The following is a 6,000-nucleotide window of genomic DNA, read 5'->3' on the forward strand; positions in this document are numbered from 1 at the left end:
CCACTCCACATCCATTCTGCTGGCGTCCTTCTGAAGCCTGCTGTCCATGTGTGAACCCAGTCCCTCCATCATCTTCCACCTGGATAGTTGTATTTTTCCAGTCACTTCTCCCCCAAATGCCTGCCCACTATGACCCACTGCATCTTCTGAAAGCCTGTGCCACCCCATCTCTCCTGCTGTTCAGCTGGAAAGCAGGCTCAGGCTTCCTTAACTTATCTGTTCAGAGCCTGTGGGATTCAGGGTCAGTTTGTTTCATTATCACATTTGTAGAACTTTGTGTTGTTCCCAGCACGAGGTGGGATTTGAAAGATGAGGTGTACTCTGTTTGCAAGGATTGTTGAGATGGAGCCTAATGATTGCACACACATGTGCTGTGAAGAGTTAAGGGTAAAAAGTACAACTGACTCAGTGGTTCCTGAGACCAGTGAAAGAAGAGGCAAATGAAGTTAAGTGGGGGTGGGGTGGGGTTTATTGTTTTGAACTGTTTATTAAAAACACAACCTCTTCGAAGACTCAGCACTGCCGCATCATGCAAGTGGGCTTGTCCTCATCAGCTAACTGATAGGAGAACAATGCCCTAAAGTAATGGATTTATCCATCTGCTCAGGCCAGTTTCATGCAGGGGAAACTTCCCAGATGGCACATTGCCTCATTTCCAAAACCTTCTGCTGACACATGCATCACATTAATTATGACGGAAAACAAGTAAGAAGACATGTTCTACAAAAATTAGGTCACTTGTCCAGGTGCGGTGGCTCATGCCTGTAATCCCAGCACTTTGGGAGGCTGAGGTGGGTGGACCACAGGTCAGGAGATCGAGACCATCCTGGCTAACACGGTGAAACCCCGTCTCTACTAAAATACAAAAAAATTAGCTGGGCATGGTGGCACGCGCCTGTAGTCCCAGTTACTTGGGAGGCTGAGGCAGGGGAATCGCTTGAACCCGGGAGGCAGAGGTTGCAGTGAACAGAGATTGTGTCACTGCACACCTGCCTGACAACAGAGCAAGACTCTGTCTCGAAAAAAAAAAAAAAAAGGTCGCTTTTGTCACCAAGAATATTTTTTTCTTATCCACATCTATGTCACCTTTTGCAGTAGATACTTTCATGACTAATTTCAGGCTTTTTGTTTTTTTTGAGACAGGGTCTTGCTCTGTTGCTCTGTCACCCAGGTTGGAGTGCAGTGGTGTGATCACAGATCACTGCAGCCTTGACCTCTTGGGCTCCAGTGATCTTCCTGCCTCAGCCTCCCAAGTAGCTGGGACTACAGGCACACACCACCACATCCAGCTAATTTTTTTTTTTGGTAGAGATGGCGTCTCACTTTGTTGCCCAGGCTAGTTTTGAATTCCTGGGCTCAAGCCATCCTCCCGCCTCAGCCTCCCAAAGTTCTGGGATTACAAATGTGAGCCACTGTGCCCAGCTTTTGATTTCAGACATTGTAATGCGGATCCTCTCCTTTACAACACTATTATTTGGTTATCTACTTATAATTACTGATTTCACATTAGTCTGTTTTCACTAGATTGTAAGCTCCATGGGGACAAGCCCTGTGCCAGCATGTCTCTGGTGTCGGCAGACAATACTCGAAATCTGTTGACAGACTGATTTTATTTAAAGCTGGCCCTTTTTAAAACATTGATTGATTGAATATTAAGTGTATGTATTTTATTAATTTAAAATTCATTTTAAATGCATTTTGTCTTTAGCGTCTAATTTCAAAATTTCTTGTATGAAGTTTCAGCTAAAAATGTACTTTGTGTATTCTGTAGAGTAGCTTCATATTCAGAGTTTATGGACATTTATGATTTTATGTCCACTCCTTGATTCTTATCTCCTGGAGTTCAGCCTTATGTGCTTCTCAAAGTGTATAAAAAAATCAAAGACAGTGTCATGTCCCTTGAATTTAATTCTAACACCAAACCTCCAGGAGTCACAAAAAGTCCTTTTTTAAAAAAAACATGTGGTGAGAACAGACAACAACTTGTCTTTCTGGACATTCTTTAGCCAGAACAGAGGTTTTCTTTCGCATAGTTTGGTGAGCATCACGAATCCTTTAAGGAGGGCGGCAGTGCTGACTTCTCCCCATTGAGAGTCAGCCTCGTCCCCTCCTCAGCCTTGTGGATGGAGGACAGGCAGTGGTTATTTTCTCATGTTGAAAGATGTCCGCTTCTCCTTCTCTTTCAGTGAAAAGTTGCTTTTTTTATTCAATATGTACTTGAACAGATTCTAGAGTTTCAGAAACAAAAGAAACAGAACCAACGTTTATAGATCTCACTATAGAGGCATCACTAATTGGGGAAAGACAGACTAGATAATAGTCAGATGTGATATAGTATGTTTAAGCTATAGGATGGCAGGTGCATGAGTTTTGGTTGTATTATTCTTTATTTTTTGTATGACTTATGACATTCATGATAATTAAAAAGTTTTTGAACAATTCATCTCAATTTTCTTTTCTCTTTTCAAAAAGCAAACATAGGCCAGGTGTGGTGGCTCACGCCTGTAATCCCAGGACTTTGGGAGGCCAAGGTGGGTGGATCACTTGAGGTCACGAGTTCGAGACCAGCCTTGCCAACATGGTAAAACCCCATCTCTACTAAAAATACAAAAATTAACCAGGCATGATGATGGCACTAGTAATCCCAGCTACTCAGGAGGCTGAGGCAGGAGAATTACTTGAACCTGGGAGGTGGAGGTAGAAGTAAATAGAGATCCTGCCACTGCACAGTAGCCTGGGTGATGGAGTGAGACTCCATCTCAAAAAAATAAATAAAACTTTAAAAAAAAATGAAATAAAAATTTAGAGCAAACATTGAGCAAGAAAAGGTGCCAGTCTGCTGAGGTACCATCTCTGTCCTTGTAACTAAGCCAAAGGCAGGTGGATGAGAGAAGGGAATTGCACTTAGGCTGAAAGATTCGTTATGTTGGTAGCAGGTGGTGTTGTCTGGAACTTATGAATTGCATTTTCCTTTTAGCTTTTGCAGAAAGCAAGCTATTTTTTTCTCTTATTACAGCTACTATATTTTGAGTTATTCTCACCTTTATTCCATTTTTTAAATATGGGCCTGCAAAAGTATATCTAGTACTATAACAATATATTTTTTCCTCTAAATTTTTATTTTTTAATTGTTGTGGGTATGTAGTAGGTTTATATATTATTGGGAGTATAACAACACCTTAATAGGGAGAAACAACATTTGAGTGGAGGGAAAATATGTATACAATACACAGAGTGGGGTCACGTGATACCATTCTAGGCATTTTGTCAGAGGTGGACCTAAAATTTGAATCTGAGCATGCTGGTATCTTCAAAAGGGGGAAACGTACAGCCACCAAATTCACAATTTCCAGATGATTAAAGCAAACATGTTTGCTCAGGGCAAGTGGTGCTCAGGCTTGAGAGAAAGTTGTCTTCGTAAAGAGAATACTATAAAACTTCCATTCCTGGGGCGGCCTTAGCACCTGCACAGTGGGAGCAGCCAGCCAGCCTCCCCAGCCAGCTCGCTGAGAATGGGTGGGCCAGCCCAGTGGCGCCATGATTCTCCTACCATGTAACTCCCACAGTAACTAGCTGCTCTACATCAGCTGCTCTACAGCCAGGACCACGGCTGCCTTGCTTGTGGGATGGAAAACGGATTCTGAGTCTATAACACCAATCCATTAAAAGAAAAAGAGAAACAAAAATTTCTAGGAGAAAGAGTTGGTCATAATGAAATGTTATTTTGCTGCAACTATTTAGCTTTAGTTGTTGGTGGAAAAAAGCCAAAATACCTTCCCAACAAAGTGATGATCTGAGATGACTGAAAAAGGAAACTGTTAATGAAATAGAATTTGCTACAGAAATCAAGGCAGTTAAATTGCAGCAAGATAGAATTTGTGGTTGTTTTGGACTCCATGATTAAGGTGTTCACACTCACACAGAACCCCCATCAGTTGTACATCTTTGAAACCTCCTGTAACCCTAAAGGCTGCTGTGTCCTCTGTCCTAATAGCAACAACTCTCTTCTGGCCTTGCCAGGCAGGCACACAGGCCATGTGCGGCTCGTGGAGCAGGCCAGCACAGAGAAGCCTCCTGTGGACATTCCCGCTCCCGAGGGCATCCTGAGCTGCATCACACTTAACCTGCAGGGAAAAGAATTGCAACCACACCCGAAAGGGGGACGCTTATAAGAATATTTGATACTTCATCAGGACATTTAATCCAGGAGCTATGAAGAGGATCTCAAGCAGCTAATGTTTTCTGCATTAGCTTCAATCAAGATGTGTCCTTCATTTGCATATCCAGTGACCACAGCACAGTGTACATTTTTGCAGCTGAGGACCCAGAAAGGAATGAACAGTCCAACTTGGTATCAGCTAGTTTCCTTCCAAAATCCTTTAGTTCCAAAGGGGTTTCTCCAAGTTTCAGGTTCCCTTGGGCTCTCCATGCATTTGGGCCCTTGGAGCAGAGCCAAATGCAGTCACTGTGATTTGTGCAGACAGTGGCTACTACAAATTCCTATTCAACCCTAGAAGGGAATGCATCCCAGACATCTATGCACAGTTTCTAGAAATGATCTAAGACAAGCTGTGATTCCTCAACCATGAGTGCAACAGCACCCAACACTCATTGTCCCTGAGACCCCTAGGGTTGGTGCCAGTGCCCCATGGGACTCTTGGGTCATGGGCTGGCGGGGCTGCCCAGTGACCTTGGTCTGAAACCATACGTGGTTGTCTGCTTTCCTAAGAAGGACTTCCATTTTTGGTATTAAAGAGAGAATCCTCATCAAAGCACTGCAGACACTCAGTGGCTCTGACCAGACCATGCTGACTGCCTGGCTGTCCCCGTTAGTTCAGCTGGGACTGACAGGGCTTGCATACAAACCTGGGGACTGGGTCGAGAGGATGAACAAATTCAAGTTTGTTTTTGCAACAGACTCCTTTTTTACTGAGTCTACAGTGGGGAAATGAACAAGTGCGTAAATGTTAGTTCTTGCATTATAAGCAGATCACTTGAGGTCAGCAGTTTAAGACCAGCCTGGCCAACATGGTGAAACCCTGTTTCTACTAAAATGCAAAAGTTAGCCAGGTGTGGTGGCGGGCACCTGTAATCCCAGCTACTAAGGAGGCTGATGCAGGAGAACAGCTTGAATCTGGGAGGCAGAGGTTGCAGTGAGCCGAGATCGTGCCACCCAGCCTGGGCAACAGAGTGAGACTCCGTCTCAAACAAACAAACAAACAAACACACATAAAACAAATGTTGAAATGAAGAAATTAAATAAGTAATTAAAGACAAGAAAAGAACATGATGTTAGGCAAGTTGAAAAAGTATCAAAGCTAACATGAAATAAAACCTTAATGATTGAATTTCAACACTTGGACTGGGAGCTTCAGTTGAGACACATCTGAAGAGGGATCTGGAAAACAGATCTAAAGAGGACGTCCAGAAGGCATGGAGGAGACAAAGAAAGGGAATGAAAAGCGGGAGACTCGACCAGGACTAACTGTTCAAATCAATCCCAGAGGGAGAAAATAGAGAAAACAGGGCAAAGATAACATTCGAATTTTTAAGAATTAAGGAAAATCATGAATTCTTAACTTTAGGAAACACAGTCCTGAGAACGATACATAAAAATAAATCCATGATAGGCACAGTGTAATGCAACCATAGAAACCCAAAAGACAAAGATAGAACCTGAAGTCGCAGCCACAGCAAAGAGATAAATTCCTACAAAGCAACAATACACTAGAAGACAGAACATTGACTCTGTCCAAAGTGCTGAGAGAAAAATCACAGTCCTAGGGTTTTCTGCTCAGTGAAGCTAAGCTATCAATTAGACAAGAACAAGGGGAAAATACATATTTTATTTTATTTTCTTTCTTTTTTCTTCTTTCTTTCTTTCTTTCTTTCTTTCTTTCTTTCTTTCCTTCCTTCCTTCCTTCCTTCCTTCCTTCCTTCCTTCCTTCCTTCCTTCCTTCCTTCTTTCCTTCCTTCCTTCCTTCCTTCCTTCCTTCTTTC

At 42.8% G+C, this 6,000-nt stretch overlaps 1 pseudogene; it reads left to right on the forward strand.

The window, feature by feature from the left end:
* The first annotated feature begins 3,534 nt into the window (after nucleotides 1-3,534).
* Nucleotides 3,535-4,575, forward strand: LOC112611643 (annotated as a pseudogene).
* Nucleotides 4,576-6,000: the final 1,425 nt, after the last annotated feature.

Source organism: Theropithecus gelada, chromosome 18 (genome assembly GCF_003255815.1).
Source record: "Theropithecus gelada isolate Dixy chromosome 18, Tgel_1.0, whole genome shotgun sequence".
Taxonomy (NCBI): Eukaryota; Metazoa; Chordata; class Mammalia; order Primates; family Cercopithecidae; genus Theropithecus; species Theropithecus gelada.